Raw genomic sequence first — 13,631 nt, 5'->3', positions numbered from 1 at the left:
GAGGTAGAGGGACAGAGCAATGCTCTGCAGGAGGTCAGAGGAGTAATAGTCTGCAGAATATCACCGTCAGGAGGTAGAGGGACAGAGCAATGCTCTGCAGAGAGGTCAGAGGAGTAATAATCTGCAGAATATCACTCAGGAGGTAGAGGGACAGAGCAATGCTCTGCAGAGAGGTAAGAGGAGTAATAATCTGCATAATATCACCGTCAGGAGGTAGAGGGACAGAGCAATGCTCTGCAGGAGGTCAGAGGAGTAATAATCTGCAGAATATCACTGTCAGGAGGTAGAGGGACAGAGCAATGCTCTGCAGGAGGTCAGAGGAGTAATAATCTGCAGAATATCACTGTCAGGAGGTAGAGGGACAGAGCAATGCTCTGCAGGAGGTCAGAGGAGTAATAGTCTGCAGAATATCACTGTCAGGAGGTAGAGGGACAGAGCAATGCTCTGCAGGAGGTCAGAGGAGTAATAGTCTGCAGAATATCACCGTCAGGAGGTACAGGGACAGAGCAATGCTCTGCAGAGAGGTCAGAGGAGTAATAATCTCCAGAATATCACCGTCAGGAGGTAGAGGGACAGAGCAATGCTCTGCAGAGAGGTCAGAGGACTAATAATCTGCAGAATATCACTGTCAGGCGGTAGAGGGACAGAGCAATGCTCTGCAGAAGGTCAGAGGAGTAATAATCTGCAGAATATTACTGTCAGGAGGTAGAGGGACAGAGCAATGCTCTGCAGAAGGTCAGAGGAGTAATAATCTGCAGACTATCACTGTCAGGAGGTACAGGGACAGCGATAATCTGCAGGAGGTCAGAGGAGTAATAATCTGCAGAATATCACTGTCAGGATGTAGAAGGACAGAGCAATGCTCTGCAGAGAGGTCAGGTGTAATAATCTGCAGAATATCACTGTCAGGAGGTAGAAGGACAGAGCAATGCTCTGCAGAGAGGTCAGAGGAGTAATAATCTGCAGAATATCACTGTCAGGAGGTAGAGGGACAGAGCAATGCTCTGCAGAGAGGTCAGAGGAGTAATAATCTGCAGACTATCACTGTCAGGAGGTACAGGGACAGCGATAATCTGCAGGAGGTCAGAGTTGTAATAATCTGCAGAATATCACTGTCAGGATGTAGAAGGACAGAGCAATGCTCTGCAGAGAGGTCAGAGGAGTAATAATCTGCAGAATATCACTGTCAGGAGGTAGAGGGACAGAGCAATGCTCTGCAGAGAGGTCAGAGGAGTAATAATCTGCAGAATATCACTGTCAGGAGGTAGAGGGACAGAGCAATGCTCTGCAGGGAGGTCAGAGGAGTAATAATCTACAGAATATCACTGTCAGGAGGTAGAGGGACAGAGCAATGCTCTGCAGAGAGGTCAGAGGAGTAATAATCTGCAGAATATCACTGTCAGGATGTAGAAGGACAGAGCAATGCTCTGCAGAGAGGTCAGGTGTAATAATCTGCAGAATATCACTGTCAGGAGGTAGAAGGACAGAGCAATGCTCTGCAGAGAGGTCAGAGGAGTAATAATCTGCAGAATATCACTGTCAGGAGGAGAGGGACAGAGCAATGCTCCGCAGAGATGTCAGAGGAGTAATAATCTGCAGAATATCACTGTCAGGAGGTAGAGGGACAGAGCAATGCTCTGCAGAGAGGTCAGAGGAGTAATAATCTGCAGAATATCACTGTCAGGAGGTAGAGGGACAGAGCAATGCTCTGCAGAGAGGTCAGAGGAGTAATAATCTGCAGAATATCACTGTCAGGAGGTAGAGGGACAGAGCAATGCTCTGCAGAGAGGTCAGAGGAGTAATAATCTGCAGAATATCACTGTCAGGAGGTAGGGGGACAGAGCAATGCTCTGCAGAGAGGTCAGATGAATAATTGCAGAATATCACTGTCAGGAGGTAGGGGGACAGAGCAATGCTCTGCAGAGAGGTCAGGTGTAATAATCTGCAGAATAGCACTGTCAGGCGGTAGAGGGACAGAGCAATGCTCTGCAGAGAGGTCAGGTGTAATAATCTGCAGAATATTACTGTCAGGAGGTAGAGGGACAGAGCAATGCTCTGCAGAGAGGTCAGGTGTAATAATCTGCAGAATATCACTGTCAGGAGGTAGAGGGACAGAGCAATGCTCTGCAGTGAGGTCAGAGGAGTAATAATCTGCAGAATATCACTGTCAGCAGGTAGAGGGACAGAGCAATGCTCTGCAGGAGGTCAGAGGAGTAATAATCTGCAGAATATCACTGTCAGGAGGTAGAGGGACAGAGCAATGCTCTGCAGAGAGGTCAGAGGAGTAATAATCTGCAGAATATCACTGTCAGGAGGTAGAGGGACAGAGCAATGCTCTGCAGGAGGTCAGATGAATAATTGCAGAATATCACTGTCAGGAGGTAGAAGGACAGAGCAATGCTCTGCAGGAGGTCAGAGGGGTAATCTGCAGAATATTACTGTCAGGAGGTAGAGGGACAGAGCAATGCTCTGCAGAGAGGTCAGAGGAGTAATAATCTGCAGAATATTACTGTCAGGAGGTAGAGGGACAGAGCAATGCTCTGCAGAGAGGTAAGAGGAGTAATAATCTGCAGAATATCACTATCAGGAGGTAGAGAGACAGAGCAATGCTCTGCAGGAGGTCAGAGGAGTAATCTGCAGAATATCACTCAGGAGGGACAAAGCAATGCTCTGCAGAGAGGTCAGAGGAGTAATAATCTGCAGAATATCACTGTCAGGATGTAGAAGGACAGAGCAATGCTCTGCAGAGAGGTCAGGTGTAATAATCTGCAGAATATCAGTGTCAGGAGGTAGAAGGACAGAGCAATGCTCTGCAGAGAGGTCAGAGGAGTAATAATCTGCAGAATATTACTGTCAGGAGGTAGATGGACAGAGCAATGCTCTGCAGAGAGGTCAGAGGAGTAATAATCTGCAGAATATCACTGTCAGGAGGTAGAGGGACAGAGCAATGCTCTGCAGAGAGGTCAGATGAATAATTGCAGAATATCACTGTCAGGAGGTAGAGGGACAGAGCAATGCTCTGCAGAGAGGTCAGATGAATAATTGCAGAATATCACTGTCAGGAGGTAGAGGGACAGAGCAATGCTCTGCAGAGAGGTCAGAGGAGTAATAATCTGCAGAATATCACTGTCAGGAGGTAGAGGGACAGAGCAATGCTCTGCAGATAGGTCAGAGGAGTAATAATCTGCAGAATATCACTGTCAGGAGGTACAGGGACAGAGCAATGCTCTGCAGGAGGTCAGAGGAGTAATAATCTGCAGAATATCACTGTCAGGAGGTAGAGGGACAGAGCAATGCTCTGCAGAGAGGTAAGAGGAGTAATAATCTGCAGAATATCACTCAGGAGGGACAGAGCAATGCTCTGCAGAGAGGTCAGAGGAGTAATAATCTGCAGAATATCACTGTCAGGAGGTAGAGGGACAGAGCAATGCTCTGCAGAGAGGTCAGATGAGTAATAATCTGCAGAATAACACCGTCAGGAGGTACAGGAACAGAGCAATGCTCTGCAGAGAGGTCAGAGGAGTAATAATTTTCAGAATATCACTGACAGGAGGTAGAGGGACAGAGCAATGCTCTGCAGAGAGGTAAGAGGAGTAATAATCTGCAGAATATCACTATCAGGAGGTAGAGAGACAGAGCAATGCTCTGCAGGAGGTCAGAGGAGTAATAATCTGCAGAATATCACTCAGGAGGGACAGAGCAATGCTCTGCAGAGAGGTCAGGTGTAATAATCTGCAGAATATTACTGTCAAGAGGTACAGGGACAGAGCAATGCTCTGCAGAGAGATCAGAGGAGTAACAATCTGCAGAATATCACTATCAGGAGGTAGAGAGACAGAGCAATGCTCTGCAGGAGGTCAGAGGAGTAATAATCTGCAGAATATCACTCAGGAGGGACAGAGCAATGCTCTGCAGAGAGGTCAGAGACGTAATAATCTGCAGAATATCACTGTCAGGAGGTACAGGAACAGAGAAATGCTCTGCAGAGAGGTCAGAGGAGTAATAGTCTGCAGAATATCACCGTCAGGAGGTACAGGGACAGAGCAATGCTCTGCAGAGAGATCAGAGGAGTAATAATCTGCAGAATATCACTGACAGGAGGTAGAGGGACAGAGCAATGCTCTGCAGAGAGATCAGAGGAGTAATAATCTGCAGAATATCACTGTCAGGAGGTAGAGGGACAGAGCGATAATCTGCAGGAGGTCAGAGGAGTAATAATCTGCAGATTATCACTGTCAGGATGTACAGGGACAGAGCAATGCTCTGCAGAGAGGTCAGAGGAGTAATAATCTGCAGAATATCACTGTCAGGAGGTAGAGGGACAGAGCAATGCTCTGCAGATAGGTCAGAGGAGTAATAATCTGCAGAATATCACTGTCAGGAGGTACAGGGACAGAGCAATGCTCTGCAGGAGGTCAGAGGAGTAATAATCTGCAGAATATCACTGTCAGGAGGTAGAGGGACAGAGCAATGCTCTGCAGAGAGGTAAGAGGAGTAATAATCTGCAGAATATCACTCAGGAGGGACAGAGCAATGCTCTGCAGAGAGGTCAGAGGAGTAATAATCTGCAGAATATCACTGTCAGGAGGTAGAGGGACAGAGCAATGCTCTGCAGAGAGGTCAGATGAGTAATAATCTGCAGAATAACACCGTCAGGAGGTACAGGAACAGAGCAATGCTCTGCAGAGAGGTCAGAGGAGTAATAATTTGCAGAATATCACTGTCAGGAGGTAGAGAGACAGAGCAATGCTCTGCAGAGAGGTAAGAGGAGTAATAATCTGCAGAATATCACTATCAGGAGGTAGAGAGACAGAGCAATGCTCTGCAGGAGGTCAGAGGAGTAATAATCTGCAGAATATCACTCAGGAGGGACAGAGCAATGCTCTGCAGAGAGGTCAGGTGTAATAATCTGCAGAATATTACTGTCAAGAGGTACAGGGACAGAGCAATGCTCTGCAGAGAGATCAGAGGAGTAACAATCTGCAGAATATCACTATCAGGAGGTAGAGAGACAGAGCAATGCTCTGCAGGAGGTCAGAGGAGTAATAATCTGCAGAATATCACTCAGGAGGGACAGAGCAATGCTCTGCAGAGAGGTCAGAGACGTAATAATCTGCAGAATATCACTGTCAGGAGGTACAGGAACAGAGAAATGCTCTGCAGAGAGGTCAGAGGAGTAATAGTCTGCAGAATATCACCGTCAGGAGGTAGAGGGACAGAGCAATGCTCTGCAGAGAGATCAGAGGAGTAATAATCTGCAGAATATCACTGACAGGAGGTAGAGGGACAGAGCAATGCTCTGCAGAGAGATCAGAGGAGTAATAATCTGCAGAATATCACTGTCAGGAGGTAGAGGGACAGAGCGATAATCTGCAGGAGGTCAGAGGAGTAATAATCTGCAGATTATCACTGTCAGGATGTACAGGGACAGAGCAATGCTCTGCAGAGATGTCAGAGGAGTAATAATCTGCAGAATATCACTGTCAGGAGGTAGAGGGACAGAGCAATGCTCTGCAGAGAGGTCAGAGGAGTAATAATCTGCAGAATATCACTGTCAGGAGGTAGAGGGACAGAGCAATGCTCTGCAGAGAGATCAGAGGAGTAATAATCTGCAGAATATCACTGTCAGGAGGTAGAGGGACAGAGCAATGCTCTGCAGAGAGATCAGAGGAGTAATAATCTGCAGAATATCACTGTCAGGAGGTAGAGGGACAGAGCAATGCTCTGCAGAGCGATCAGAGGAGTAATAATCTGCAGAATATCACTGTCAGGAGGTACAGGAACAGAGCAATGCTCTGCAGAGAGGTCAGAGGAGTAATAGTCTGCAGAATATCACTGTCAGGAGGAGAGGGACAGAGCAATGCTCTGCAGGGAGGTCAGAGGAGTAATAATCTGCAGAATATTACTGTCAGGAGGTAGAGGGACAGAGCAATGCTCTGCAGGAGGTCAGAGGAGTAATAGTCTGCAGAATATCACCGTCAGGAGGTAGAGGGACAGAGCAATGCTCTGCAGAGAGGTCAGAGGAGTAATAATCTGCAGAATATCACTCAGGAGGTAGAGGGACAGAGCAATGCTCTGCAGAGAGGTAAGAGGAGTAATAATCTGCATAATATCACCGTCAGGAGGTAGAGGGACAGAGCAATGCTCTGCAGAGAGGTCAGAGGAGTAATAATCTGCAGAATATCACCGTCAGGAGGTAGAGGGACAGAGCAATGCTCTGCAGAGAGGTCAGAGGAGTAATAATCTGCAGAATATCACTGTCAGGAGGTAGAGGGACAGAGCAATGCTCTGCAGGAGGTCAGAGGAGTAATAATCTGCAGAATATCACTGTCAGGAGGTAGAGGGACAGAGCAATGCTCTGCAGAGAGGTCAGAGGAGTAATAATCTGCAGAATATCACTGTCAGGAGGTAGAGGGACAGAGCAATGCTCTGCAGAGAGGTCAGAGGAGTAATAATCTGCAGAATATCACTGTCAGGAGGTAGAGGGACAGAGCAATGCTCTGCAGAGAGATCAGAGGAGTAATAATCTGCAGAATATCACTGTCAGGAGGTAGAGGGACAGAGCAATGCTCTGCAGAGAGATCAGAGGAGTAATAATCTGCAGAATATCACTGTCAGGAGGTAGAGGGACAGAGCAATGCTCTGCAGAGAGATCAGAGGAGTAATAATCTGCAAAATATCACTGTCAGGAGGTACAGGAACAGAGCAATGCTCTGCAGAGAGGTCAGAGGAGTAATAGTCTGCAGAATATCACTGTCAGGAGGAGAGGGACAGAGCAATGCTCTGCAGGGAGGTCAGAGGAGTAATAATCTGCAGAATATTACTGTCAGGAGGTAGAGGGACAGAGCAATGCTCTGCAGGAGGTCAGAGGAGTAATAGTCTGCAGAATATCACCGTCAGGAGGTAGAGGGACAGAGCAATGCTCTGCAGAGAGGTCAGAGGAGTAATAATCTGCAGAATATCACTCAGGAGGTAGAGGGACAGAGCAATGCTCTGCAGAGAGGTAAGAGGAGTAATAATCTGCATAATATCACCGTCAGGAGGTAGAGGGACAGAGCAATGCTCTGCAGAGAGGTCAGAGGAGTAATAATCTGCAGAATATCACCGTCAGGAGGTAGAGGGACAGAGCAATGCTCTGCAGAGAGGTCAGAGGAGTAATAATCTGCAGAATATCACTGACAGGAGGTAGAGGGACAGAGCAATGCTCTGCAGAAGGTCAGAGGAGTAATAGTCTGCATAATATCACCGTCAGGAGGTAGAGGGACAGAGCAATGCTCTGCAGAGAGGTCAGAGGAGTAATAATCTGCAGAATATCACTGACAGGAGGTAGAGGGACAGAGCAATGCTCTGCAGGAGGTCAGAGGAGTAATAGTCTGCAGAATATCACCGTCAGGAGGTACAGGGACAGAGCAATGCTCTGCAGGAGGTCAGAGGAGTAATAATCTGCAGAATATCACTCTCAGGAGCTACAGGAACAGAGCAATGCTCTGCAGGGAAGTCAGAGGAGTAATAATCTGCAGAATATCACTCTCAGGAGGTACAGAAACAGAGCAATGCTCTGTAGAGAGGTCAGAGGAGTAATAGTCTGCAGAATATCACTCTCAGGAGGTACAGAAACAGAGCAATGCTCTGTAGAGAGGTCAGAGGAGTAATAGTCTGCAGAATATCACTCTCAGGAGGTACAGAAACAGAGCAATGCTCTGTAGAGAGGTCAGAGGAGTAATAGTCTGCAGAATATCACCGACAGGAGGTAGAGGGACAGAGGAATGCTCTGCAGAGAGGTCAGAGGAGTAATAATCTGCAGAATATCACTCTCAGGAGGTACAGAAACAGAGCAATGCTCTGTAGAGAGGTCAGAGGAGTAATAGTCTGCAGAATATCACCGACAGGAGGTAGAGGGACAGAGCAATGCTCTGCAGGAGGTCAGAGGAGTAATAATCTGCAGAATATCACTGTCAGGAGGTAGAGTGACAGAGCAATGCTCTGCAGAGAGGTCAGAGGAGTAATAATCTGCAGAATATCACTGTCAGGAGGTAGAGGGACAGAGCAATGCTCTGCAGGAGGTCAGAGGAGTAATAATCTGCAGAATATCACTGTCAGGAGGTAGAGGGACAGAGCAATGCTCTGCAGGAGGTCAGAGGAGTAATAATCTGCAGAATATCACTGTCAGGAGGTAGAGGGACAGAGCAATGCTCTGCAGGAGGTCAGAGGAGTAATAATCTGCAGAATATCACTGTCAGGAGGTAGAGGGACAGAGCAATGCTCTGCAGAGAGGTCAGGTGTAATAATCTGCATAATATCACTGTCAGGAGGTAGAAGGACAGAGCAATGCTCTGCAGAGAGGTCAGAGGAGTAATAATCTGCAGAATATCACTGTCAGGAGGAGAGGGACAGAGCAATGCTCCGCAGAGATGTCAGAGGAGTAATAATCTGCAGAATATCACTGTCAGGAGGTAGAGGGACAGAGCAATGCTCTGCAGAGAGGTCAGAGGAGTAATAATCTGCAGAATATCACTGTCAGGAGGTAGAGGGACAGAGCAATGCTCTGCAGGGAGGTCAGAGGAGTAATAATCTGCAGAATATCACTGTCAGGAGGTAGGGGGACAGAGCAATGCTCTGCAGAGAGGTCAGATGAATAATTGCAGAATATCACTGTCAGGAGGTAGAGGGACAGAGCAATGCTCTGCAGAGAGGTCAGGTGTAATAATCTGCAGAATAGCACTGTCAGGCGGTAGAGGGACAGAGCAATGCTCTGCAGAGAGGTCAGAGGGGTAATCTGCAGAATATCACTGTCAGGAGGTAGAGGGACAGAGCAATGCTCTGCAGAGAGGTCAGGTGTAATAATCTGCAGAATAGCACTGTCAGGCGGTAGAGGGACAGAGCAATGCTCTGCAGAGAGGTCAGGTGTAATAATCTGCAGAATATTACTGTCAGGAGGTAGAGGGACAGAGCAATGCTCTGCAGTGAGGTCAGAGGAGTAATAATCTGCAGAATATCACTGTCAGCAGGTAGAGGGACAGAGCAATGCTCTGCAGGAGGTCAGAGGAGTAATAATCTGCAGAATATCACTGTCAGGAGGTAGAGGGACAGAGCAATGCTCTGCAGAGAGGTCAGAGGAGTAATAATCTGCAGAATATCACTGTCAGGAGGTAGAGGGACAGAGCAATGCTCTGCAGGAGGTCAGATGAATAATTGCAGAATATCACTGTCAGGAGGTAGAAGGACAGAGCAATGCTCTGCAGGAGGTCAGAGGGGTAATCTGCAGAATATTACTGTCAGGAGGTAGAGGGACAGAGCAATGCTCTGCAGAGAGGTCAGAGGAGTAATAATCTGCAGAATATTACTGTCAGGAGGTAGAGGGACAGAGCAATGCTCTGCAGAAAGGTAAGAGGAGTAATAATCTGCAGAATATCACTGTCAGGATGTAGAAGGACAGAGCAATGCTCTGCAGAGAGGTCAGGTGTAATAATCTGCAGAATATCAGTGTCAGGAGGTAGAAGGACAGAGCAATGCTCTGCAGAGAGGTCAGAGGAGTAATAATCTGCAGAATATTACTGTCAGGAGGTAGAGGGACAGAGCAATGCTCTGCAGAGAGGTCAGAGGAGTAATAATCTGCAGAATATCACTGTCAGGAGGTAGAGGGACAGAGCAATGCTCTGCAGATAGGTCAGAGGAGTAATAATCTGCAGAATATCACTGTCAGGAGGTACAGGGACAGAGCAATGCTCTGCAGGAGGTCAGAGGAGTAATAATCTGCAGAATATCACTGTCAGGAGGTAGAGGGACAGAGCAATGCTCTGCAGAGAGGTCAGATGAGTAATAATCTGCAGAATATCACTGACAGGAGGTAGAGGGACAGAGCAATGCTCTGCAGAGAGGTAAGAGGAGTAATAATCTGCAGAATATCACTATCAGGAGGTAGAGAGACAGAGCAATGCTCTGCAGGAGGTCAGAGGAGTAATAATCTGCAGAATATCACTCAGGAGGGACAGAGCAATGCTCTGCAGAGAGGTCAGAGGAGTAATAATCTGCAGAATATCACTGTCAGGAGGTAGAGGGACAGAGCAATGCTCTGCAGAGAGGTCAGATGAGTAATAATCTGCAGAATAACACCGTCAGGAGGTACAGGAACAGAGCAATGCTCTGCAGAGAGGTCAGAGGAGTAATAATTTGCAGAATATCACTGACAGGAGGTAGAGGGACAGAGCAATGCTCTGCAGAGAGGTAAGAGGAGTAATAATCTGCAGAATATCACTATCAGGAGGTAGAGAGACAGAGCAATGCTCTGCAGGAGGTCAGAGGAGTAATAATCTGCAGAATATCACTCAGGAGGGACAGAGCAATGCTCTGCAGAGAGGTCAGGTGTAATAATCTGCAGAATATTACTGTCAAGAGGTACAGGGACAGAGCAATGCTCTGCAGAGAGATCAGAGGAGTAACAATCTGCAGAATATCACTATCAGGAGGTAGAGAGACAGAGCAATGCTCTGCAGGAGGTCAGAGGAGTAATAATCTGCAGAATATCACTCAGGAGGGACAGAGCAATGCTCTGCAGAGAGGTCAGAGACGTAATAATCTGCAGAATATCACTGTCAGGAGGTACAGGAACAGAGAAATGCTCTGCAGAGAGGTCAGAGGAGTAATAGTCTGCAGAATATCACCGTCAGGAGGTACAGGGACAGAGCAATGCTCTGCAGAGAGATCAGAGGAGTAATAATCTGCAGAATATCACTGACAGGAGGTAGAGGGACAGAGCAATGCTCTGCAGAGAGATCAGAGGAGTAATAATCTGCAGAATATCACTGTCAGGAGGTAGAGGGACAGAGCGATAATCTGCAGGAGGTCAGAGGAGTAATAATCTGCAGATTATCACTGTCAGGATGTACAGGGACAGAGCAATGCTCTGCAGAGATGTCAGAGGAGTAATAATCTGCAGAATATCACTGTCAGGAGGTAGAGGGACAGAGCAATGCTCTGCAGAGAGGTCAGAGGAGTAATAATCTGCAGAATATCACTGTCAGGAGGTAGAGGGACAGAGCAATGCTCTGCAGAGAGATCAGAGGAGTAATAATCTGCAGAATATCACTGTCAGGAGGTAGAGGGACAGAGCAATGCTCTGCAGAGAGATCAGAGGAGTAATAATCTGCAGAATATCACTGTCAGGAGGTAGAGGGACAGAGCAATGCTCTGCAGAGCGATCAGAGGAGTAATAATCTGCAGAATATCACTGTCAGGAGGTACAGGAACAGAGCAATGCTCTGCAGAGAGGTCAGAGGAGTAATAGTCTGCAGAATATCACTGTCAGGAGGAGAGGGACAGAGCAATGCTCTGCAGGGAGGTCAGAGGAGTAATAATCTGCAGAATATTACTGTCAGGAGGTAGAGGGACAGAGCAATGCTCTGCAGGAGGTCAGAGGAGTAATAGTCTGCAGAATATCACCGTCAGGAGGTAGAGGGACAGAGCAATGCTCTGCAGAGAGGTCAGAGGAGTAATAGTCTGCAGAATATCACTGTCAGGAGGAGAGGGACAGAGCAATGCTCTGCAGGGAGGTCAGAGGAGTAATAATCTGCAGAATATTACTGTCAGGAGGTAGAGGGACAGAGCAATGCTCTGCAGGAGGTCAGAGGAGTAATAGTCTGCAGAATATCACCGTCAGGAGGTAGAGGGACAGAGCAATGCTCTGCAGAGAGGTCAGAGGAGTAATAGTCTGCAGAATATCACTCAGGAGGTAGAGGGACAGAGCAATGCTCTGCAGAGAGGTAAGAGGAGTAATAATCTGCATAATATCACCAGGAGGTAGAGGGACAGAGCAATGCTCTGCAGAGAGGTCAGAGGAGTAATAATCTGCAGAATATCACCGTCAGGAGGTAGAGGGACAGAGCAATGCTCTGCAGGAGGTCAGAGGAGTAATAATCTGCAGAATATCACTGTCAGGAGGTAGAGGGACAGAGCAATGCTCTGCAGAGAGGTCAGAGGAGTAATAATCTGCAGAATATCACTGTCAGGAGGTAGAGGGACAGAGCAATGCTCTGCAGAGAGGTCAGAGGAGTAATAATCTGCAGAATATCACTGTCAGGAGGTAGAGGGACAGAGCAATGCTCTGCAGAGAGATCAGAGGAGTAATAATCTGCAGAATATCACTGTCAGGAGGTAGAGGGACAGAGCAATGCTCTGCAGAGAGATCAGAGGAGTAATAATCTGCAGAATATCACTGTCAGGAGGTACAGGAACAGAGCAATGCTCTGCAGAGAGGTCAGAGGAGTAATAGTCTGCAGAATATCACTGTCAGGAGGAGAGGGACAGAGCAATGCTCTGCAGGGAGGTCAGAGGAGTAATAATCTGCAGAATATTACTGTCAGGAGGTAGAGGGACAGAGCAATGCTCTGCAGGAGGTCAGAGGAGTAATAGTCTGCAGAATATCACCGTCAGGAGGTAGAGGGACAGAGCAATGCTCTGCAGGAGGTCAGAGGAGTAATAATCTGCAGAATATCACTCAGGAGGTAGAGGGACAGAGCAATGCTCTGCAGAGAGGTAAGAGGAGTAATAATCTGCATAATATCACCGTCAGGAGGTAGAGGGACAGAGCAATGCTCTGCAGAGAGGTCAGAGGAGTAATAATCTGCAGAATATCACCGTCAGGAGGTAGAGGGACAGAGCAATGCTCTGCAGGAGGTCAGAGGAGTAATAATCTGCAGAATATCACTGTCAGGAGGTAGAGGGACAGAGCAATGCTCTGCAGAGAGGTCAGAGGAGTAATAATCTGCAGAATATCACTGTCAGGAGGTAGAGGGACAGAGCAATGCTCTGCAGAGAGGTCAGAGGAGTAATAATCTGCAGAATATCACTGTCAGGAGGTAGAGGGACAGAGCAATGCTCTGCAGAGAGATCAGAGGAGTAATAATCTGCAGAATATCACTGTCAGGAGGTAGAGGGACAGAGCAATGCTCTGCAGAGAGATCAGAGGAGTAATAATCTGCAGAATATCACTGTCAGGAGGTAGAGGGACAGAGCAATGCTCTGCAGAGAGATCAGAGGAGTAATAATCTGCAGAATATCACTGTCAGGAGGTAGAGGGACAGAGCAATGCTCTGCAGAGAGATCAGAGGAGTAATAATCTGCAGAATATCACTGTCAGGAGGTACAGGAACAGAGCAATGCTCTGCAGAGAGGTCAGAGGAGTAATAGTCTGCAGAATATCACTGTCAGGAGGAGAGGGACAGAGCAATGCTCTGCAGGGAGGTCAGAGGAGTAATAATCTGCAGAATATTACTGTCAGGAGGTAGAGGGACAGAGCAATGCTCTGCAGGAGGTCAGAGGAGTAATAGTCTGCAGAATATCACTCAGGAGGTAGAGGGACAGAGCAATGCTCTGCAGAGAGGTAAGAGGAGTAATAATCTGCATAATATCACCGTCAGGAGGTAGAGGGACAGAGCAATGCTCTGCAGAGAGGTCAGAGGAGTAATAGTCTGCAGAGCTTATTGCTGTGGCTGAAGGTGCAGAGTTCACCTGAACATCAGATAGCAGTGAGAATTGTAGATGATCCCCCAGATCTGTGCAGTGCGGACCCCAGAGAAGGAAGAAGACATGCTGCAGCCAGAGCCGAGACCCCCGTCCCCGCCCACTGCTGCGCC

At 47.6% G+C, this 13,631-nt stretch overlaps 1 protein-coding gene across 3 annotated transcripts in view; it reads right to left on the bottom strand.

The window, feature by feature from the left end:
- The window catches only part of TMEM102 (transmembrane protein 102), a 48,938-nt gene that overhangs the window by 28,490 nt on the left and 6,817 nt on the right, over positions 1-13,631 (bottom strand). Inside the window, exon 1 of one of the 3 annotated variants that reach the window (XM_069767587.1) lies at positions 13,507-13,612. The exons of the other annotated variants lie outside the window; for them this stretch is intronic. The gene's annotated coding sequence lies outside the window, so the exon portion shown is untranslated. Of the gene's footprint in view, positions 1-13,506; positions 13,613-13,631 lie in introns of those variants that run through there. 3 annotated transcript variants of the gene reach the window in all.

The sequence above is a fragment of the Ranitomeya imitator genome, chromosome 4 (assembly GCF_032444005.1).
Source record: "Ranitomeya imitator isolate aRanImi1 chromosome 4, aRanImi1.pri, whole genome shotgun sequence".
Classification (NCBI taxonomy): Eukaryota; Metazoa; Chordata; class Amphibia; order Anura; family Dendrobatidae; genus Ranitomeya; species Ranitomeya imitator.
This window is presented reverse-complemented; position numbering and strand designations above follow the sequence as displayed.